Source organism: Phalacrocorax aristotelis, chromosome 1 (genome assembly GCF_949628215.1).
Source record: "Phalacrocorax aristotelis chromosome 1, bGulAri2.1, whole genome shotgun sequence".
NCBI lineage: Eukaryota > Metazoa > Chordata > Aves > Suliformes > Phalacrocoracidae > Phalacrocorax > Phalacrocorax aristotelis.
The window spans coordinates 147125839-147150764 of record NC_134276.1 but is presented as its reverse complement, the minus strand read 5'-3'; the positions used below and the strand labels follow the sequence as shown (position 1 = coordinate 147150764).

At 38.7% G+C, this 24926-nt stretch overlaps 1 long non-coding RNA gene across 1 annotated transcript; it reads right to left on the bottom strand.

The window, feature by feature from the left end:
- Positions 1 to 1823: 1823 nt before the first annotated feature.
- On the bottom strand, positions 1824 to 22947 carry LOC142048005 (uncharacterized). Its single transcript, XR_012659074.1, has 3 exons — positions 22708 to 22947; positions 11032 to 11160; positions 1824 to 3994 (listed from the first exon to the last, which is right to left on the bottom strand). It is a non-coding gene; the product is annotated as an uncharacterized LOC142048005 (long non-coding RNA).
- Between the last annotated feature and the right edge of the window lie 1979 nt (positions 22948 to 24926).

The window sequence follows — 24926 nt, the reverse complement described above, 5'->3', positions numbered from 1 at the left end:
CACATCACAGGATCACTTGTTAAGGATGTGAAGGAGCTGGTGTTATGTTAACTAGTATTATCAAGCAATCTAATACTAATTAAAATTCTTTGTTATCGTTTCACACTATTAAATTTTAATTAGAGTGCATAGATCTCTCTCTTGACTACTGTAAACTTAAACAATAATGTTTTAATTCCAAATATTAGCTGCCATCTAACTGTATTTTCAATAACTTCAGCAAGCTTTGAAACACACTGTAGAATGATACAAAAAAAAAAAACATAATGAAGTATAAAGAAAATAGTCTTTAGGTTAGGGTGAATTCCTCTCATATTCTTTGCATTTTAAGCTTGCTTTTGTAATCTATCCTGTTCAATTATTTCTGAGTTCCTAATCAGGATTACCTATCTCCTGCGATGTATTGAATCACCCAGGAAATTGTCCATTGTTTAACAATTAACCAAGCTCATTTCTACTTCTGGCAATAAACGTTTAAGACTTTTGAACTGATATTTGCCTCTGAGCTTTTACAAATGCAAATTTGTATAGCAAGTAAGTTAGCTACCAGAAAATTCAGGTTTCTTGCAGATATCTAGACAACAGTGAAGAAATCACTTTCTTTCACAGGTGTTTAAAAAAAAAAAAAAGGCAAAGTGTTGCTTAGCCTTAAGGGCTTGTCACTTTAAATTTACTCAAAAAAATGGAATAATGTTTTATTAAAAATGGAGGATTTATCGACAAACACATGGAAATTTACTGAAAGCTTCCAACTGTGGCAACTAGGCAAAGCAACACATTTTGGCATTTTATTCTCTCTGTACATATGTTTCACTCACTTAAATGTCATTGAGAATTAGGATGCACATTCATCAAGAGAGTCTACCACTTTAGTACTAGATTTGTCATCCTTTATCTAACAAGTAGTCCCATTGAAGTTAGTGGGTGTAATCCTGATTCTGAAATAGTTAAGAGGAGTCAGTAAGCACACATTTTCAGTAAGGACTGTGGGTTTGTATCACACACTGTTTCCTAAAGAAAGAAAGTGTTTAAGTATAGTAATCTGATGTGGCTCCATCTTGATTTCTTGAGTTTATTTACCTAAATTCCTTTGGAGTTTCACTTGGACAGCCCTGTATTTCTCTTTGCTGTTCCCTTAGTCCAAGTAGCTTATACCATCACCTCTGAGAATCCACTGATTACTTGGGCTTATTTTCAATTATGAGAGGGAAAAAAAAGAAAACCACAAGCTTTTTTTTTTTCCTGCTAAGTTTACAGTATTTTAATTAACCCCAAACCAGAAATCTTGCCATCTGCAACTGATGTGCACGCTTTCTGCTGCTAAAAAGCAAAAATAATTTGTCTTTAGCATGATAATGAAAATACTAAAATAATGAATTGATCTCCTTAAAAATTATTTTGCCAACCCTTTTCATTAATAGGGGTACCTCAGCTCCCCACATTTGAATAGGCCAGTTTGTTCAAAGCCAGGATCTCAACTTGGCGCCTGCTCTGTTAGCACACGTTACGCAGCAGTGTATAGACTGCAAGCAGCTACTAAAGACCGATCCACAGCTCAGTTTTGCAGCAGTGGACTGGTCCTTTAAACTACATGAATTACTGATACAGTGTGAGTCTAACATTTAGGAACTGCTTAAATGAAAATATAGGATGCTTCTGACTTCCATTCCAACAGTAGTAAATAAAAATATGTCTGCATATGACTTGTATAGACATAGGGCCATATTCCTAGTTGCTGACAATGAATGTGAGTGTAGCATGCTGTTTTAAACTCTCTGAGGACAACTTAATAATCCAGCCAAAATGCATCAGTTTATATTTTTCAGTCTCCTTTGTATCTTTATAAAGAAGAGTTCTTATAAATCTATGTTAGTACTATTTATTATGGAAGATAGCACATGTGTAAAAGTGAGATGACAAGAAATTTTACAGGCACCCTTTTTTAATGCAATTAAATATTCCTATTTTTTCAGTATCATCTATCCATTCATTTTAATACACTAAGTTAATAAGTGCTTTGTTTTTCCCTCTCTGTTGCAAACAGGTAAATGGAAACAAGTCAATATTTGCCATTAGATTATCAAGAAAAAAACCTGATCAGTTACTACAAATGAAGTAATATCCCTTACTCTAGTCAGTGCACTTGTAAGGACTATTTCCAATTTTATCGGTGAATATTTTATTCATAGCCTAGTAAAAGTTTTTTTCAGTGATGCAATGGTATGACGATCACCAGTGTGGTGACCTCTATTCAATGGAAACAACTCATGTATAAACTACTTAGACTGAGCTGCTATGCAGACTTGTCATTATTCACAAAGCATAAGGTTTTCAGGTAAACAGAAAGGATTCCTTCCCTTCCACAATGTAAAGCTGACCTAATCGCCAGAAAACGCTGAGTGCCCTTCTTTATTTGTGATACTTCAAGGGTAGGTAGACATCAGAAACAAAGATGCCAAGAACCCAGTGGATTTTGATATTGCAATGTACATGTCGTATGAAGGTAGCCTGAACGCAATGACCTCAGTTCTGTTCTTTGGTAACCCCAGAGGGGCGAGGTCCTGTAAGAACTAAGAGGAGGGACTCCACATAGTAACCCAATACCCATGGGATCACAGAACTTCACAAAAGAACATGTAAAAATAGGGTGATAAATCTGTATTTTTTGATTTCTACTATGATAATTTTGGTGAAACTTTTCCTGAATTGACAGAAACTACCCTGGCTTTAAGCGCCTTCTCCTTCAGATGTTACTGTAAGGTAGTATGTGACCTTTTAGGATATTTATGATGTGAACTGTACTACCTTTAAAATTATAATCCTTCAACTGTCAGCACATCCTTGCAAAGTTCAATAGATTCATAAATAATGGAAGTTAATATTCCACTACAATACTTATGTAAATCATAAAGGCAGATATATATGGGCTGGAAATAAAAACACTTTTTTGCGTCAGTACTACTTCAGGTTCAGAAGAGAAAGAATTCCGAGAGTCATATTCAGAATAAAATTTGTACTCCTGATGCTAGTAACTTATCTTTTTTCTTTTAAGAAAGTTCATTCTTGCATTTTCCAGTGTGCTGATTTAGTCCTTTTGGCACTCACCCAAATTGAAAAGTAAAATAAAGCCTTGATGCTGCAGTAACATTTCCAGCCTCCTCTTTATCTCCATTGTATTGCAAATATTTATCCTTTGCTCTCATGCAGCCTCCCACTCAGAACAGTCTGCCAATCTTTTTAAAAGCTTAGGTCAGGAGATTCTTCTCAGCAGAGAAAAGCTTTCTTGGAAACATAGGAAAGGTCATACAACAATAAGAGTAGCATCAACATTTTGGCTACAGGCCTTCATACCTAAATGGTTATGACTACTACTAGCATAGTCATTGGTTCGGTAATAGATGCTTACGGTGAGGGCTGTAATTTAACCTTCCAAAACCAGCAGTGATTTTTCTAGGGGAGCTTTGTCTCGAGTAGGATTCAAAAAGCTATTGTTTGCATATATTAGTAAGCATGTATTAATGTGCTGGTTTTATCCTTTCTTTACAGAGTTGGGAACTGAGGTCCAGTAAGATTAAGGGTCCCTATCAGATAAAGGACTTGATTATCCAGAAATAAAGATCTGTATGTTCTAAGCACCTGTCCCTCCCTAAATTGTGTTAGGCATACTAGTTGGTAATATGTTGCACAGAGAACATTTCATAATGAGATTTAGAACAACTAGTATGCAAAAAATCAGTAGCATCTCTAAAACCAACACATTTAACAAGCCACAAGGTAGTGTCAAACAGTAGGAAAACAGTCATCAGTCTTGCCCCTTGGAGGTGCTGGGAAGTAGATTCTTTCGTTTCAAGAGTTTTTCTTTTTATTTTTCTTTTCATTTTTTTCCTCTGAAACATTGCCTGAAGAGAAGGGGGCAGTTTTGGTCCACTTTTCAGATCCTACTATGGATTTTCCAGGGAGGCCTTCACCTCACAGCTGCTCATCTGCAGTCTTCCTGTAGTTCATGAAGAAAGAGAGAGGAGAGTTATGTCTGTCAGCAGATTCATCCTGTTGTGTGACAGAAGACTAAGACAGACAGAAAACACTGTCACCAGAGACATCTGTTACATCTGGTGCAGCAGAAAATATAAACCAAAGCTGAAGAAAGGTCTTTCCTGCACTTGAGAAAAAGCTACAGGTCTTGCCCAGTCAGAAGCAAACAAGCTGTATTCATCCATACCCAACATTGCCTGCAACAACTACTCTTCTGTCCCTTTACTCAGGAGGGAGCAGCAACTGGGTTTCATCCGCCCCTGATGCAGGTACTTGGAAGTCAGCAAAGGTTTGATTAGGAAACATGTATATGTCAAGATAGTTTCAGACTTCCCTTGTCACAGCAGAATCCTGCTGCACTACCAAAAATGGTAAGCCAGCAAGTCACACTGCCAACATGACTTCTCTCTAAACTCTCAAACTGTGAAGACAGTTCATCCAATTACGATTGCCCCAATATCTTAAAAATTGGGCATTTGTGTTCTCTTCTGTTGTTATTAAAAGAAGTCGGAAACTGAAGCAAAAGAACGAAAGAAAGGTCCAAAGGAAAATAAATGAACATAACTGGATGTAGGTTAAAGTAGGCAGAGGAAATTATTTAGCTTTCATGGCCTGCTCATCAGAGGGCAACAATATTCAGACTATTTCACCAATGCTTATAGCTAGCCTTGTTTTGGGGATGGACCAGTAAACTTTTAGGGTGTTCAAAATCTTGAGGAATCCTCTTTCAAGGACCAGCTAGATACATGTTCTTTTTAGCTTTTCATTTTAAAATACTCACCATGGATAGTTTTAACTAAGATTAAAATAGTCTGAGCAAAACTCAAAAAAGCTTTTAGACAACTACTTCATTGATCGGTTACATTCTCAGGCACTCTTTATTTCAGGCAAATCACATTTAAAAAAAACCCAGCCATTTCCTATGCTAGACTCAACCAAGTGCAATTTAAAAACTTCTTTAGACTTTAAATATCCAATTTTACACACAGTGAAAATCTCTTCTCCTTTTGACCTTTATTCAGACAGGGGCAAGATTTCCTACTTGAAGATTTTCCAGGAATTGCCATACTTTCTCACCCCCCAAAGTTTAACTTGTGCCTGTTTACCGTATGTTAAAGAAATTTTCTGCTGTCTGAATTTAGTCATCAATCTGGAGCCTGCTCCTTGAGGACAACTATTTAAAAACCAAAGTTTTACAATTTGTTAAAAAAAAGAAGACTAGCAGAATGAAAAAAAAAAAAAAAAGAACTGGATACACCTGTGTATTTGCCTTCCAAAGTGAATAATAAACCAGGTTAGCCCTGTAATATTTTACCACACAACACTAAGACTATCAGATTTGTGCAGGGAATATTCATCTCAGTCTCATAGCTCACATTTGAGAAGATTTAATATTCAAAAGGTATTAAAAAAAAAAAGCTGTAAGGTTAATTATATGTCCATACGGAACATAAGCAAAAAATGTGAGGAATATAAAATATTGTGAGCCTTTATTCTGAGTAGAACATAATGCTTTCCTTTATTTTTATTAAACTTTTCACTTCTTTATTTACATACTAGTCATTGCCTCAAGTTTGCTAAGGGCAGCAAAACAGAAAACCTCTTTGGTGCAACCAAAATTTCAAAAAGCTACTGGAGTTCCATTAATGCAAAGTTATGAGCTATATTTCTTATTACCACATTTTCTAAGAACTGTGCCAAAACAAAGCTTTCCATTTTCTATCTTTGATGCCTGCTAGCAGTTTGGACAGGAGCATATATTTGCACTCCAATTTTTTTGGTGTTTCTGACATATTTTGTGCTTGCCCCCTCTGAAAATCTAGCCTTATGGCTACATGTGCATTGCTGTAGGTAATGCCCAAGGAATGTTGCCAAAGCCAAAATTGGAACCTGGCCACAGGAGATGAGATCTAGAGTACTCCCAGAGCCAGCTCTGGAGAGGATTTTCTATAATTTTTAGGGAAAACCTTGACATATAGAGCACTCTTCAGCAATACCCAAAACAAAGCAGTCACATGCAGTGCAAAAGGGGTCTGGACCTCGAGCCATCCCATCTACCCTCTGAACTCTGGTTTTCTTTGTAAAAGAGCCCTAATGACACCTGCCACAAAGACAGAGAAGATTCCTGAATCCTGGGAAAGGCAAGTTGCAAGGCAAGCCTCCCCAGAGCCCTTTGGTGGGACTAGTATAGACACAGGCAGAGTGTCACAAGTTCAAACCATTCCACAATGTAGCCTGTAAGTGCGTGCCACAGTTTTTCTATACACTTTGTATAATACTGCCTGCCTCAATTGAATCTTGTGAGAGTTAACGATTGTAAAGCCCTTTGGAGCTTTAGAAACTTTAAAAGCTTTTAGGAAAAAAAAAAAAAAAAAACAAAAAAACACACACACACAAAAAAAAAAACAAACCACCATAGAACTTTCCTCTCTCTTTGCGGAAGTGAAAACTTAAAATCTTCACTCACTTTTCGAAGGGTGTCTGGACGGATGCATCTCTTGAATCAGATGTACTGGAACTAATATATACTGACTGACTGACATTCAACTGCAACTCTTCAGTGTTAGCTTAGATTGCCTAAGCCTTTGATTTCACCCAACTCTGGGCATAATTGCATGGATTCTGTAAGCTTTTGTTTTGCTTTTAACAATGGTTGGTGATCTTTTTTAGTTGTTCTTCTAATGTGGCCACGGAGTGTTGTATTTGCAAGTTCATTGTATGATAAAAAGATTTGTCAGTCTACCTTGTGCTTTATTCCATTGGCTTCTGAATGCTTTTTTCTTTTCAGCTTCACTGTTTTATTAGTATCATAAATGTTCTTATTTCATTCACCAAACTCTTCACAGCTAAAGCCTAAACTGAAGCAGAGACACTGTCAAAAGATAATGTCTGGACAACTTAAAATGTGTGAGCTTCCATGGGTTAAGTCAATGTCTTACACACATTGTATTCATTTTTCAAATCCAAACAGCATGGCACTTTGTTAGGATTTTCTTGGGTTTTAGGTATACAAGAAGGACAAAGAATAACCAAGAATATAAAAAAAAATCATTAAAGTTTTCTTAATTTCTTAAACAATTCTTTTCTCCCTTCTTCCTCTGGAGAAGGATCAGTCAGGACCCCATTTTTGCTGACAGCTAAAACAAAGCAGACTGTTCCCTACCACTTGCTGCTATGCTTTAGTACAAGAAGGAGAGCCTATTTCTCATGTTCTTCATTGCATTCGTTGCATTCATTGTGCATCATTTTCAGATGCTGTTGAACTGTCATAAGACTCTGATGCAAACAGAAGAATTGCTGTCCCAAGGTGAGCGCTGTACACATTTCACATAGAGCCTGCCCTGCATGGCCTAATCACTCCACAGTAACTGACTTGTGATTTATATTCTTCTATGAGCTAATCTGAGGAGATAAGTTTAATATGGTCACTGTCCAAAATACTACAGCTCCAAAATATGCAGTTGTTCATAGATAGCAATTATAGTGACTTAGATGCACACCAATTCATCTTTGCTATTTGTAATCCCACACGGTATATCAAAACCTCCTTTGCAAAGTGAAAAGTCAGGTTCAAAAGTTGCTTTGATGTGAAGACAAAAGGCCTGATACTTCTTTTGGACTAGTTTAAAGTAAGTCTGTTGAAGACTTCACTTGAATTCCAAAAAATAAGCTCAGTCTTAATTTCACACCCATTTTCTATCATTTACTTTTACTTAGTGCCACAATTTAAAATACGTTCTCATTCAAGCAGTAGAGATCAAAGAGACAACTGCCATAGTACTTCCCTCAAGAAATTACTTCCGTCTAGAAACAACTTTATTAGTTTGCATTAATTTGCTACAATTATTTATTCTTAAACCCACATATTTAAATATAATTATCTACTGAGAACCTTACAGTACAAGCAACATTAGTCACCAAGAGCTGCTTTTTTTTTTTAATGAATAAGTTACAGAAATTGGTGGCAAAGATGACTAAATTCATTTAAATCATTTCATATTAGGGATAAATTCTTCATCCTTCACAAGCTTATGTAAAAAAGAAACTGCTTAGTTTCTCTGCAGATTGACAGATCATCTGTTAATATCTAGAGAAATGGTTAGAGGTAGGGTCTATTCCTCCTCTGCTATGATTGACACAAGACCAGAGTGCCAAACAGGCAAAGTGTTTTCCAACCAGTGCTGTGACTTTGATGTTCTTATTGCTCCCCATTACTCTGTAACCCCTCAAATGACCAGAGAGTCTGCACTACAGCCACACAGCCACCATTTCACAGCCACGGTTCCCTGGTCAGCAGCCTACAACGACTTTGTCCAGCACAAGGGCTGACCTAACAACTTTCCATTAAAAAGTAAGGCTATTCTGTCCTCTGTGTGGAACCCTCCACCTTACAGTACCTTAAACTATGATTTCCCTGCTCAACACAACACTTGCCTTAAACACCTGACCTACAAGTAGCTCTCCTATCTAGAAGAAATTATATTTTTGTAATTAGAAGGAAATAAAATAACAGCAAGGAAAGAAAAGCTGGAAGAAGGTGGAAGAAAAGATAATAGAAAAAGTAGAAACTTTCATTAGATTGTAATAATCATGTATACAAAGTAAATTGTTCAGCAAGTGTATCATCAGGCACCATCTGTGGATACTGACTTGCTAATCCTTTGTAAATGAAAAGAGATAGTTCTGCACAAAGATGGAAGAATTCAGATTGGGGGAGGGGGAAATGTTGTTGGTAGGTAACCAATTCTTTTGGACCTTCCATAACACATTTGACTGGGGAAGACTGAGACTGTCTAAGATAATTCTACAGAGTTTACATGGAAGTCTCATAGAGCAGAGAACCTGCTTTATAAATTAGGGGATTTTCCAACAGTGCTTCTTTAAGCAAAACCAAAAGAACAACAAAATTTACTTATTAGAAAAGCAAGCTACAAGCATATGCAAAACCAAACAGGCTGCCACAAAGCTTGAATGTTGCCTTCCTTCTTCGCGTACCAAGGACCACACAACTCTGTGAAACACACTGAGATTCTGAACGCCTGAAAACTACAGTCAAAGCAAACCTACCATTACAAAATCAGATGACAGTCCTGTTTGGTGCGGATTGTGAAATTCAAAGCTTCATCTCAGGGTGCCTATACATTTAAGTGAACATAATGCTGTTTTTGTCATCTCAAGTTAAAACTCAGGGTTGGGGTTTTTTCCCCCTTTCCAAAAAGGGAAATTTTTGTAAATCAATAGCAAACCAGGGTATAATCTCCAGAGAGATTCTCCAGTTTCAGTAACTCTGTGTCATCAGACTATGAAATGAAAAGATGTAACTGCTAAAACTGCTGTGTAACACATCTTCAAACAAAGGAATGTTTTGGAGTAGCCGAAAATGATGATTGCTTTTTAGTTTAAACAAAACAAAAAATAAGGAAGAATAACTTCAAGATTTCTACCCAAAGTCAGGGTGATACACACAGCGCATATTTCCCAATATGTTGAGAAACAAAACCAAATCCAAGCATGAAATCACTGTTTTCTTCATATCCACACATCCTTAAAAACAAAGAAAATATGGCACATAAAGGGAACAAATCATGATTGCTACAAGCAGCTCAAGTTTAAGCCTCAGTGTGCCATTGGAAGTGCTTAGACTGTACGATAGACTTATCTCGTTCATCATTCCTAATTTTAAAAACAGGATCTAACATTTTAACACCAACTTGTATCAGAACGCTTGAGCACACAATTACAAGATACACTACGAACCATGTTTAGAAACTGGGAGACAGATCATTAGCAGACCACAGCATAATCTAATACACTTCCTTTCTCAGTATCTTTATCAATATGATCCTCCAAAATGTCCACACATAGTAGAAGTTCCTGTACGACTGCTTTATGGAAAGGACACTGCAGAGTGTGAAATGCAAGTAAACGCTTTTGTGAATACCAGTGACATTTCATTTCAAGTGCCTGGTATGTGTTAAGCGGTAACCTTTCTTAGGGAATAACTGTTATATAGGATTTCTATGTAATTAAGGCTAAATTGAGATCAGGTGACTGGTACTTTTTTCCTTTTCCTTTTTGCTGAGCTACACAATAGCTGATAAATATTCAATCTTGATAAAATACCTGAAGGAGAGATATGTCTATGAGTGTTCTACCTCTTAGATAACAAAAAAAGTCTTGTTATGACATGCCTGAACGTTTTGTTTCACTGACAACTTTAGAGACTCCATTGCAAAATCCAGAAAGAACTGAAGCAAATTGTATTAGTACTTACAATTAAATTAAATTAATTTTCTACATGTCTTAGAAAACCAGTTATTGCCACTGTCAGGCTAGGCAGAAGAGTAAATATATAGCCTGGTTCCAGTGGCAAAGTAGCAAAATGTGTTTTTCTTTCACACAAGAGAAGACTTGATTACTTTAAACTTCTATATTTCTCAGAAGGTAAGTACCTGAATTACAGTCCAGTGGTGCTCTAGGAGAATAACACCGCAGTGTTTCACAAACAAGTTTAATCTTCATTGACTAGCAATAGAGTTACATCAATAAGCAGCTGAGGTTGCCAGGACTGGTTAGGCTTGTTACATTGCCACAGCTTATTGCTTTTTGTAACAGGAAACTCACCAAGGACAGCCAAAATGATGCTTTAGCATCTAGTGCCATCAGCCTGAAACTGCACTTGTTTTCTAGTACCTTAACTTGAAAGCAAAAAGACTTCTGAACTGCTTTGTAGTATAGCTTACCCCTAACATTAATGTTAAATTGGATTAAGTGCCTTGGTACTCCCATAATTTGACTACTGTATACAACTGGATTAGATAACTGAGAAGGCCCTGCATTGAAAGATGTATAATCCTGTGTTGTACCAAATGATCTGCACCTGCAAAATCACAGTTAGATTTCAGTATGACCAGTGAATTGATCAGATATATTGCTTCTGGATGCTAACTACAGCAGGTGGTATTAAAACTTCTTCTAAACTCTACTGAACGTACTCACCAGGCCATTCTTATTTTGATTTCTGTAATGCCTAAGATATTTGTAACAGAGCCAGCCCTCAAGTTTGTAGCTTTGTAAACAGCAGACACAAATAATGACGAGGAACATGATGTGGGCAACTGGTTGATTCTAGAAAGAGTGAATGGAAAGAAGAAGAGCAAAAATGTATTTAGACTTAATTAAAAATCATTTACACTTCTAAGTTAAGAATTTGAAAGGCAATTCAACTGTCATTCATCTGCAAATCTTGGGGATTTTTTTCTTCTGAACTAGCAGTTCACATTTTACTCCCAGAATAGTACCAGATGAAAAATAGAGACATTAAAGAGTAACCTGACAGAAATGAGTCAGTAGTTACACAATTATATTTGGCCACCAGTGGCAATGTGAGAGAAGTAAAAAAAGACTGGAGAAGCAAACCACGATTTTTAAAAACATCTGAAAATGTTAAAGACACTATATTATACAGGGCTTTGTACCCCTAAAGCTCATATTAGGCTTCAGTCATCACAAGGATTCCTTGTGTCACATACATTTTCTTTGTAAAAAAATTTGCCGCATAGCCACAGCCTCGCCCTTTGCAGTGAGTCTGTGTAACCAGTGCCTGACTGCTTACCACAAACGTATCAATAAACCAGACAAAAGGCCCTACCCAGGTGGAGATGGAAGGCAGTCATGGGTTCAGCAAGCTAAAAACAAAGGAGTTAAAGCTTTTCAACTTTCACACTCCCAGACTCGTTAGTAACAATTTGCACAACCCACGTCTGCCCAAATGATTATGTCAGAGGGAAAATCACCATTAAATACTCCAGAGAGTTGGTAAGCCTCCTCTAGAGAACTGTCAGGAATAGCCACATTTACACCTGAAATCCAAACTCTAAATATATTCCAGTAGGGCACGAAGAAAGTCGTTCAGATGACACAGCCTCTGGGTAGCGTTAGCAGATATCCTAAACCTCCAGTTTTGAAAGCTGAGGAGCCCCTTAGGTATTCTAGCTAACAGACACTGGATAAATAGAAAGGTACCTAATTATCAAGCAAACCTAGGATTGCACTTATGTTTGCTCTGCTCATTTACCTGCTTTTAGAGGTCTGGCTGATATCCTGGCATCAAATCTTGCTCAATAAATGCAAATGGGTATGTCTGTGTGATTGAGGGGGGAGTTATTCTAACTACTACCCTTGCCTACTATTTTGAGTGCAAAGTGCAGTGAGGTGAAATAGGCAAACCCAGGTTACTCCACCTCCATGAAGGTAGCAAATCAAAATAAAGCCTAATATGTGGAGACGTTTGAAGGTTCTGTGTTTGCAGAAATATCACAGACATAAGCTGGTAGTATCTCTGCCAAGATGCTTGGGGCCATTGTGAGGGCTGGCACACACAAACACTGGGTGTCAATGATATTTCCTCTCTGGCAAACACAAGCTGGAGCAACAAGCAGAGGAGTTATTTACTCCTCCTGCTTTGAGCAAGTCCAAACAAAACTCCAAATTTGTTGAACAGAGTGCAGAAAGTGAAACTAAAATGTAGCCCCATGCTCCTCCAGTGAAACGATTATTTTCCCTGTATTTCCTTACACAAACATCACTCCTAGAAATCAAGCCAAAGTAGAACAGAGCATCATTTGTGTCTTGGCCTCCAGTTTTGTGGCCAAAATAAAGAAGGTTTTGGTAGTCTTCCAGAATATAAAACGCAATGCAGTGCTCAATATTATGTGTGCTAATAGGCAAAAACTGAGTAGAAATGCACATAACCACTGGCAGCAATAACAGCTTTCTGGAGCTGTTCAGTGAGGGTCAGCGTGCCAGGTGTAAGTGTTGAATGTGAACAACTGGGTGAAATGACTGGGTCTCCTGGAGAGCAGGAGCACACTACATTTGCACTAACCCTGATTAAAAGACTCGGAGGTGCTACGTGCCAGTGACAAAGCAGGTGACAGCCACACATAGTTTTATATTATCAGACTGCTGCACTCTATTTACACAAAATAACCCTCTGTACAGTGGCCTACATGGGAAAGGGGCACGGGAAGACAAGATGGAAAAAACAAGGAGGCCCAGTGAAGGGGCATGGTTTTCTTTATTTTGTCACTTAGTGGTATTTTACATCTCAGCGTTAGGCGTGGGCGGCTGAGTCGCACAAGGAGACGTCAGAGCAATGCAACAAACCATCTCACCTGCAGGAGCAACGGCAATTTTGCCCTTGTTTGTCGTAAATGTTAGTGGTAGATTATGAAAAGGGAGCACATTAGGAACCAATGGCAGCAGAAGGTTTTCAATATACTCGTGGGTGTGAAATGGGTGTTATAATAGTTTTAAGTGGACAGTTAGGAGTTTGGGGGGAAGGCAAAAACCCCCAAATGTGTACACTTGGACTTTCAGTTTCAATGGGAATGTTGTCTGGCTGCAAACTGCAGGAGCAAGAATTCTTTGTCTAATTTATTAGCATGAAGTTTTCCAATTTTTCGTGTGTTTGTTTTCCTATTCAGTGTGGAATAAGAGCCTTAAGTTATGATTTTTAAACCTTTGAAATGGCCTTGAAAGCACAGAGATTCAAAAGTGCACGCAGAGCAAAACGTGTCTGCCAAACTTCTATTTTTATCTCTTTAAAGCTATTTTAATACTACTTCACTTGGGAAAGAAAACAGAGTCCCTTTTACTGTTAATAATGTATTATTCTGCTCTTCTGATCCTTATGTTTTGCTTTCTAATTACCTAAATGTCACGCAGGCCGAATAAATTGGATAAAGGGTATTGATTATGCCTCTGGTTTTTGTAGTCAAACCATAGAGTCAATTAATCTGCATTTTATATTTAGGAAGATAATCAGTTATTAAAATTGAAAGGAGACAGGCAAAATTTAACTGAAGAGTATTTCAGCAAATGTGTCCATACTTAGTATATATTCACCAGATTTTCATTCAGTGTGTTTCAAAACAGTATGCACTGGAAATTATTGGAGACCGTGTGGAGATGCTGGTTTCATGTTTTACCTGCCTTGTAAATCAGGTAAATAAATGGTTTCTCAAGCTTCCCAGGGTTTTGCCATTTATTTAAAACAAAACAAAACAAAAAAACCAAAACCCAACAAAAACTCACAAGACTTGGAGGTGTCGTTATGAATGTATATATACTTAATCTTCTCAAATTCAGTCTGAGATAGGACAAGGGGAGGGGAAGATATAGGCAGTCATATGTTTTACCACTGGCTTTGCTATCTAAATATCACAATTGTGATAATGTGTTAATAGATGGGGTTAGTCCCGTTGAGCCACCAGCACTGCTGCTGGTATTGCGGCTGCCCTAGCCCTGCCACAGCCAGTGTGCGGTGCCCAGAGCCACAGTACTATGGCCAAGGGCCTGGCAGGGTCCCTCCTCCTTCACTGTGAGGTGCTGGTGGTCTGGGGAGAAACGCTTTGGTGTGAGGGGTCATGCAGTGGCCTCCCCTCTGGCAGGTGGGCTGGGAGCTCCCGGACACCCCCAGCGCCCTGCGGGGCTGGAACGAAGGAAAGAGGGAGGGAGTCTGCTCCTCGCGGGTGGAGTACCCCAACCCAGCTAGGTATGTGAACGCCGTGTTGAATGAAGATAATGCTTTCCTACCGCGGGGAGGGAGCGTGAAGATAAACGTATTAAAGATGTTCACTTACTGCAGTGCTGGCGGCTATATAAACCAATGATGGCTGCATAGATTAAATGCCAAAAAGCCCTTCGGCAATGATTAGTCTGTGGCTGCAGTGACTGCTGCTTCAGCTGTGATCATAATCACCTCCCTCCGACCATGTACCACCCTTCATCTGCTCCCCAGTTGTTTCTCATATTCCGCTTAGCTATTGCTTTAGAAGAGTTTTACAATGAGCTCTTCAATGTGTTTGTACAGCACATACACAATAGGGCCCAGTCCCTGACTGAGACCTCCAGGCACTGGAAGAGTACAAGCGGCAGTACTAAATTGCATACTCGCTGAGGATTCAAGTCTTTTGCTGGAGAAAATAAGAGTGGTGGCAGGCAAAAAATGCCAAAGAATTGGGCTTGTTTTCCGTGTTTCTTTTAAATTTTCTTTAATAGTAGCATTTCCTTCTTTTTCCAAGGAATATGACTATCAGTGCATCATTGCAAATTTTTTTTCTCTTTTTAATTTCATGTTTTCTAATCCTCTAAAATAATCTAAAGGAGCCTGGAACTCTTTAGCCCTGAAAAGAAAAATGTTTTATTATCAGGTATAATTTAAAATGCATATCATTGGAGCCAAATAGAATTCTTAACTTTCAGCCTAAGATGATAGAACATATAAAAAAACATTTGCATTCTTCTCATCTTTAACTTATGCAATGGCTCTGAAGGAAATCTTCCTTCTGGTGGTAAGGGTTTCTAAAATAATATGGAGTACTAGAAAAGGAATTTGCTCCAGACTACTTTATAAAGGATAATATTTTTTCTTTGGTTAGGGACTATGTCTAGAATCCTTTTAAATATTAGCAAATTCTACATGCTGGAAGTATTGCATTTTCTAATTGAAAGCAAATGAAAAATACAGTAAAGGTCATTTCTTTTTTTCTTCAGGTTTTATTTAAGCAAATAAGTAAAAGGGAAAAGTGATTAGAAAACTGTGAAGTTTTGTTTCAAACTTACTTTTCAGTTTCCTGACACAAGCATACACACACACACACAGCCAGTTCTGCTCCCGTTAATAAGAAATGCTGCGTAAGGGATTCCACTTCCCTCAGAAGGAACTGAATCCAGATTTAGGGTGCACAGAGCAGCACCTGTTCCACTGGGTAAACCCACTGAACAAGACATGTTGGAAGGCACCTCTGGAGGTCCTGTGCTCCCACCCGCCACTTACAGCGGGGTCAACTTTGAAAATAAGTCAGGTTGCTGGGGGCCTTGTGCAGATGAATTTTGAAGGTGCCCAAGGATTGAGACTCCACAGCCTCACTGGGCCCCTACTTCACTCCTGGACCATCCTCCTGGTGCACTCTCCATACACTAGACAATCTAAACTACTTTTTGGTTAGGCAGCATAAATTTCATCAGCTAGCTAGTACATAGGTATGCAAAATCAGTATAACCAACAATTTAATCAGAAAAAAGAAGGGTTTGTAGAAGATAACTATACTCTTTTGTCGTATCAGCAGTGACTTTTCTCTTCTGTAAGATCCATTTCTACATTTGGACCATGTTAAAAGAGAGGGGAAGGGAAGGCAAGGGAAGGGAAGGGAAGGGCAAAAAAAAAATCCCAGCCATATTCATGCAAGAACTACCCTTTATCATTTATTTCTGTGATTAGTCTTTTTCTAACTCTCCCAAAAATAACTTGGTTTTAATCACTGTTGCAATCACATTTCCATTGCAAATATGAATGGGAGTGCTGAAAGGGTAAGAGTCAGTAAGGCCTGAAGGGTAGCACCTTGGCCTTAAGCATCAGAACAGCTGTACCCTATTCTCATCTCTCCTGCCTACTCTGTGAAGTATAGCCAAGCTGTTTCATCTCATTATGTTTTTCAGATTTTCTTCTTTTTTGTTTTCTTAGGCCTGAGTCTGCAAAAAACATACAGAAGACTTGCAAGATTGGGGACTTCTTTGAAAACTCTCTTAAGAAGGTATTGTCTCTCGCCACGGTTCTCCACCACACCTCTGACTGTACCATGAATGTCACTGAACTTCTCAAGGCTATCCCCTAAAACTAATAATTAAAGGTAAAATTGAAGAGTTCAAAACTCATACCTAAAAAAATCAGTTTACTTTCATTAATGCTTCCTGCACCCCTCCTACTCCTATTAGGATTTTTGTCACATATGTTAAAGTTCATTGATTATCATACTTTGGGATCTTGGCAGGAGTTTGAAAATAATCAGGAGCCTTTGGAGATTTGGTTTCAGAGGATTTGTTCATTATATATACCCCAAGACTGTTGTATAACTATCATGCTTGCATTGTCTGACAAAAAAAAAAGGGGGGGACACGACACACAACATTTAAACCATATTTTTTTCTTCATTCTTTTTGTTTAAACAAGTTTTCATTGTCACTCTGCTGTGAAGCCAGCCAGTCAAACATAAAAACATTGCCAACTGCAAAATCCAGATGTCATGGAAGCTTAAGTAGCTGTATTAGTTGCTTCATGATATATACACTCACAATTAAAATGAAGATAATGAAAGCTATTACCCTGTTGCTCACCTAGTAGATGTTCTACAGATGTTCAGGGGAAAAAACAAAGAAATCATGCTTCCTACACATACAGGAATACTGCAAAAAAATCAGAGGAAAAGAAAACACAGCAAATACAACACAAGATGAGTTTTCCTCTTGTGAGAATGAACAATTACAGAAAATTCCAGGCTACTCCTAAAAAACACAGCTGACGCTCTTGAAACTACATTATTTAGTGGATTATTTCTTCCATTACCAGTCTGGCTGGGTTCTGACATTATTAGTTTCTATGTGTAGACTGCAGGTTATATGTTATAAAATGAAAATCTAACAACGGAGGCCATGATAGTTGGGGCTATGAAGAGAAGGAGGGAAGCATAGGTAAAGCTAGTGGGTGAAAGCAAAACTGAGCTGCAAAACTGTATTTTGTTGTTGGTTTTTTTTTGTTCGGGGGTTTTGGTTTAGAAAATGGACAGACATTTTGTCCGAGTTCAGTACACAGAGATTCCCATGAGAACAGTTGTTCTTCTGCCAGAATATCAGATATCTCTGTGCTGCTCTTCTTCCTTCTTCCCATCAGCCCTTCTGATCTATGATTCATCTTCCAGGAGAGGAATAGAGGAAAGGGTATATCAAGGCTTGGTAACTAGTATGGACTACACCAGAAAATAGATGCAATGACAGCAATATATCCAGGAAAAAAACCTTAGCTAACTCGCGTAGCTGTAAAGGAAGTATATTGCCAGAAGGTGGGAAAATACAGTAAGTGCTCTGCTTTCCAGCAGGTCTCCAGGATACCCAGCAGGCAGAGAAGGAGGCCATGGCTTTTCAGAGCTAGGCACACTGCTCTGGCCTTGGCATCTCATTGCAAGGATTTAAGTAAGGGCTTTCCTAAGAACTTTCCTTCCCATGTTTTTAATCAAAAAAGTCAAAATCTGGCCATTAAATCAACATTTTAATCACGCATTTCCTCCTATCAGGACTGTCCTGGCTTCTAAGCCACCTTTATTCGTTTATAACCAAACAACAGGGTGATGAATGGAAATATTATGGCATGGGGATAGAGAGGGGTTGGTATCTGTCTGATGTTAGGCAGATATGAGAATCTAGTGTTCTTTTGGAAGTACCACCCTTGTATATCTTGTAGTGTTGACAGGGTCATACGTGGGAGAAGGGGCTGCCCCATTTAGTTGAGGGAGATTTTGGAATGCAAAACTTCACAAATAAAAACCTGTAGACCAGGATGAACTCAATTACTGTTAACATAAGAAAAGTCAGTTTTGAAGAGTATGTCATAGGAGCATATTTAACACTCAAATCCTCATCTGGAACCGGTCTCAAGCCAATAGAAGTATGCTGAGTGTCTGGTTTGTGATATAACATTATGTTACGTATTTCATTCCAAACAATTCCAAATTGCTTTACAAATTATATACACAGCCTGCCTCACCACTTAAAAGCAATTGCTGATGGGGACAAGCTCAACCAGTGTCAAGACCTGGCAGAGGAAACGTAGCTGGTGGAAAACCGAGGCTATGTCTTCAGTGACCAAGTTTCAGTTTGCTATTCTATGTAACGCTGACACGTTGCCACCTAAAAAGCGGTTATCACTGCATGGTGTAATCCAATAAACAGACCAGAGAAAATGGTGGCTGTGATTTTTAAATTTCCTTTTGTGTATAGCCAAAAAGGAGAAATCTTTACCCCAAAATTACCACAAGGTACATTACTTGAATATCAAGATCTCATGTCAAAAGAAAACATACCAAGTAAATGGTATGAAACTCACTATCTGTATCTCAGAATAGTGAATGGCTCGGTGGATCTTGTAAGACTGAAAGTGTCTGGGTATTTTAATTGTGATGCTTAGACATCTAAACTATCCCCTCTGGGAACTGAGTTAATGTTTCAATTCCAATTCAGTTTAAAAAAGTCTTACTGGCATGACAAGCTAGAGGAGTGTTGCCAGAGTCTAAGGAAGGAATTCCAAGTGTTTGTCAGGGCCGGATAATGCGCTACACTGCTGTTATTTCATGTTTCAACACCAGAAGGAAGAGCTCTCTTCCAAATCTACTCCTACAGCCACTACGGACCAGAGAAATGGTCAGACAGTTCCCCAGCTCTTGGGGTGCGACCAGGATGGCTGCTGTAAGACGGCAGCAAAGTGACTCTACAGTGATATACAGGACCCCTGAAGCTGAGAAAACTGGAAGATAAACCACAGGAGTTCAGTAAGCATGATACAGATTCTCGAGCTGTAAAAGACTATGAAGGAGAAACTGCCTTGGATAAAATCAGCTACTAGTTTTCTAAAGGGGAGGAAGCAATTAAGGGACTGAAATATTGTTGTAATAGTGGAGACTTCTTTCAAATCCATCTGTTGTCGCTCAGGGGAAAAATTGGAATGCTGCACTCTCCGAGAGAAAATCAAGTTGGATCCGAGAGAAGGAGTAAAAGGGGGGCTGTGTTTCCAAGTTTTTTTCCTGCTGAACAAAATGTGCTGTGGTCACTGTGTCTTGCCCACTCCTGCTGGCCAAAGGGGCTTGTTCCTCCAGGTGAGCAGTGCAGAGCTGGAACCTGGTTTTTGCTCTGGCAAAGCCTGCAGCAACTACCACATTTTCTGAAAATACTAATTACAACCCCCTAGTTAAAATTAGAGATATGCTAATTCGTCCTTTAAAAATTAGCAGCTTCATACAAATTAAAAACAGACGTCTGCATCTTTAGTCAATGCTAGTTAGTTTATGCACTTCACACAGCCTGTTTTACCATCTTCCCACAGCCACAGCCTGCTAAAACACAGCTCCACCACTGATCACAGGGCATGCAGCACAGCTCCCCTCATCACTAGTGCCTTATGCACACCTCTTCTGTTCGAGGGAGCTCTGTAGCTCAGCAGGGACCATTTCTGTAATTTTATTATTGTTTTCTTTAGTGGGGTGCCAACCTCTATGATTTGAAATTCTGGGCCTGGAGCCAATCATCTAGGCTTTTTGAAATTTGCTTGTCACCAGCGTAAACCTCAGGCCACCATCGTGGACAGGTGACAAATTCTCCCTATTTAAGGTTGTAACCAGCTCCCAGTGTGTGTGTTGTTAGTACAGTGTATGCATGTAAATCAAACTGCTAGCACTGAGGATAAACACTGACACTGCTTGAAAATGTCTGATGGTGTGGGGTCAATGACGCAGCCAGAACAAACCTTTTCTGAGTTACTTTGTCACTGAAAATCCACAACTCATGTATTTTTTGTTTAATTCTTTTTTTTAAAGTGCTACACTGGTTTTAGGTAATGAATTTTAAACGGCTTTACAAAGATTCTTGCTTAACAGTATCTGCATTGCTGCTTCATAAATTGTCCATAATACTCCAGTGAATCACAGTACCTGCAAAAAATGGCAATTCTGCCTTTGTAGAGTATCTACTGCAGGGGGAAAAATAAGCTTAGTGGAAATATAAATAATAGATTCTAATAGTCAGAGAGGTTCATAAATAAGATTTATAAAGACTAATACGGTCTAGTGAAAACAGGCACATTTTTCTCTGAGACTGACTTGCTGGATGATTTTGAAGGAATCACTTTGTCACTTTTGGCACAGTTTCCAAATACGAAACATAAACTGATATGATTCTTACCACTCAATATAAATAAAATTATTCGAGACCATGAATAAAAGTCAGTGTAGAAATGCTAATCTATTATTTTCTAGCTACATCCATATTCTGCACGTGCAACCAGAGAGGGAAGCTGGGTTTTTGCTTTTTGCACATCTGTGCCACTAGTGGAAGTTTTTCAAGCCAGATTAGGTCCTTGGGGACATAAGTGCATTCCTACTGCTCACAGTGTGTTTGTACAGTTGCAAAATGGCTTAAACTACTAAGCAATTCTGCTCATGTGCGTACAAAAAATAACAGCCATCATCTTACACTGCTAGCTTCACTCTTTCTTCAGTGCTAAGCAAAGGAAAAAATTGCACCCATAATATGAGAAATTGGGAGACAAACGATTCACAAAAAACAGAAGGAGTTTACAGCCTTATCACGGTGGGAAGAGACCAGCTCTGCCTGGAGAAGCTATTGGCTTCTACCAGCAGAATATTTCTGCTAATTCTGCTTGTTAAGAAATCATTCTCAAAATAGCAAAAGGCTTCACTTAATTAAATGTTAGCCAGTCCCTGCATAATTTATATTTCATTTTGGTCAAAAGTCATCTGAGAACCCCAAAATATTGTGGCAGAGCTGTGTGCTAAAATCTGCCTTCATTTATACAGCTGCAGTTCCACTGAGGTCTACAGAATACTGTGTGATGATTAGGTCTTGTTAAATTCATTTTATATAGAAGATGAAATATTGGAAAGCAGAATAACTTGCCCAAGGTCAGTGACACAACGGGGAGCTTGCTGAATTCACTAGACTCATTGAAAATTCAATTTCTGCTCTGCTGACTCAATATGTAGCCACATAGGTGTGGCTTCAGTCTAGGTCATAAAAGTCTTTCTAGGGACGCTGCTGAATCACATCTTCGTGTTTGGGCCTATTCTGTGTGTACATTCAAAAAGGATTGCCAGGTCTGGCTGTGGCGATAGCAGCTGTTCAAACTGAAATATGATGCTGTTTCTGCTGCCATCAAGCACTACAGTTTTTCTATTAGTTAATAAACAGATACTCCTCTTTAAGGTTGACCACAAAAATGTTTTTAACTTAAGGAACAATACTTTTCAATAAAGATAGAAAAACAAAGCTAGCGGTGTATGTTTACACATACTCTATTAAAACAAATAATTTGAAGGCTTTAATGCACTCTTTAATTTTGAAGTGTACAGCTTTTGAAATATTTTTAGAGCCTGTATGACTCGGGAGAATAGTAACAGCGTCTATATACATTTTTTTTTTCTTTCTAGTGTTCCAGTCCAGCCCAGGGTCATTCTCCTGCCAAGAGTTAGATAGCAAAGGACTTGGCATCAGCTCTCACTGAGACTTTTACACATGCTTATGCCCAATCACTAGTCCTATCAAAGCTGCAAAAACTTAAGCATATGTTAAATCACTACGAGATCAGGGACTACATCAGCACTGGTTACTGCTGGCTAAATACAGGAAAAACATGTAAGTATTAGAAGAAATCTCACAATTTTAAAAATAACTTTGCAAATAAAATCAGTCCATATTTTTGTAGTGTTGTAATCCCTTGTAAATAACTGATCCATACATACATAAATGAGTGAAATACGTTATTCACAAACAAATGACCTATTCACAACCATGTTAGTAACAGGTGTGTAACTAACTACATGGTTTTCTGTCCACACACTAACAATTCTCTAGTTTTTTACCATGGCACTGAAATGAAATGTTCAAATTAGGAAGAACAGTTTTAAGGTCTTATCTTTTTTCATTAAAAAGAACGAAATTACTTCCACCTGTAAAATCAAACTTCCATCTGCAAATCAAATGACAGATAAATATCTTACAGGGGATCCTTCTGCTTACTCTAGAGGACAGAAATTACTCACTTTACAATACCTTAGTCTTTTAGGTGCTCTCTGAGCATGGTCATCATGCTGTTCCCCCTTTCCCATATTCACTCTCGGAGTGCAGGCATTAGGTAGCAGCCAGGTTCTTTCCACCCATAACACTTTCCAAGAAGGGAGCACCCTGCAGAGCTACGCCATCATGTTAAAAGAAGTTGCTACTAAAATTTTTTACATATCTCTGAAGAAACTGTGTGTATATCATGAATGAAAGCCCTGCCACCCCCCCCCCCCCCCCCGCCCCCTGGAGAATGTCTTGAAGAATAAAAGTAGCTTTACGTAATCTTTCTTCCTTCATATCTGGGATGGGCAAGGCTGTGGCGTAGCCCAGGTGAGGACCAAGGGGGAGGGGCCAGGCTTAGATATAGCTCCTGCACAAACAGGGGAATCCCCCAGCCAGGTTTCTCCCAGCTCTTGTTCAGCCAGCTCTTTGCCCAGCAGTCTCATCCGAAGTCACGGCTACACCGTACCAGCACTGGCTTTGAACATGGGCAGCCAAGCCCTCAGTGTGAGCAGAGGAGGTGGCAGAGCCTCTGCACTTCACTCAGAGACTTGACAGGAAACATGTTAGAGGCTTATGGAAATTTCTTCTCTGAAATTCCTATTCAATCTTATCAGCATTTTTGGATAGAGCTTTTCTCCAAAAGGTTTAGAATATGGTGTAGCCAATGGCTGGATGAGATTGTACCCCCTTTTTGTTACAGGATGGTTTTGAACATGTTATGATGAATCTGTGTCCTCTGGGGAACTTCTGTGATTTTTACTTTTGGATTTATACCTTGGAGGCATAGTGCAGATAAATTGATTAAAGTCTATCAGGAGGTTAAGTATAAAATGATGAGGGCAATATTGCAGCCTATGTAAATATGTGAAAGCATTTTGTTTGATACCACTACTCCAGTGTGCAAGATGTCTTTGTAGAAAGGCCTAACTGGTGTTTCAACAGTAGTCTTGACTACGAGTGGGAAGCCACACTTTCTTCCAGGCAGGCCCAAAGAAAGCATGTACTTATCCTGTCTAGGAAGAAAGAAACCTGCAACTGCTTTCAGGATTGCAGAGCAGCAGCCTTTCCCACATGAATCTCACCTCACTTGAAAGCAAAATGGCATTTTCTAAAAACCTGAAAACAGTGTTTGGTAAAGGTCATTCTTTGCAAAACTGCATTCTTTGTAAAGATGACGTATACATGCAAAAAATACCAAAACAATTAATGAAACGGTGAGCATCACAGCAAAACTAAAATCTGAACATGTACTTAAACACAGGGTTGGCAGTTGTTATTTTTTTTAATTTCTGTGGTTACTTAGCATTTTGGAGGACAGGTTGTCATGAGAATAGAACAGCCCTTCACAAAGTGCCCGAGTAAACACTGCTTGCAACTCCCAAAGAAAAACCTTCATACTACTAATACGCTTTCAAAATTCAACACTACCAGGAAAAAAAGTTCTATAAGAACTTTCTATTTTTATATTTCATTAATCAGAAAGGTCACAAGCCCAATTTAAAAAAACATACTTGCTGGCATGAAGGGTAAAATCTGAACATGAGATGTAGCTTATTAGAAAATATTGCACGTCATTGTCACAGGCATGTATCCTTAACATCATAAAGCAAATCCAGGAGATATTTGCACGTGATTTTACCCCCTCTTCATCGGTCATTAGATGCTCATTCTTCCATTTCCTACCAGATAATTTTAAAAGCACCTCCTTGTCACTGCTGTGCTATTCTCCTGACCTTCCGTGCTGAGCTGATCCATTTACTGAACTTGAAGAAGCAGAACTGCCTCCTCTAAGTTACTAAGTACAGGTACCAGTGCCAGCAGGAGACAGGCAGAGGAGTAGGGTTTTAAAGAGGGTGGACAGGAGGTTTGAAAGTAGTAAAGGACAGAAAGGAGAATGTTTGACAAGCTTTGTGACATCTAGTAAATTTAAGAGAAAGGTAATAAATAGAAAGCAAAAAGGGAAAAAAGGATTTGTGGATAGAGAAGGCCATTGGGTAACATTAAGATCTGAACATGTTGGGGCCAAGTAGAAATAGAAACTGGAGACAACAGGCATGAGTGGAGATCTGAGGAGAAGTACAAAGAGTAGAGTTGAAGTACTAACAGCTGTGCATTAAAAGGCAAATCCTACAGAGTGTATTTAGAGTTTGGTTCTTCTTTCATTTATAATTGCCTAACATTGATGTAACTCTACTGACTTAAGTGCA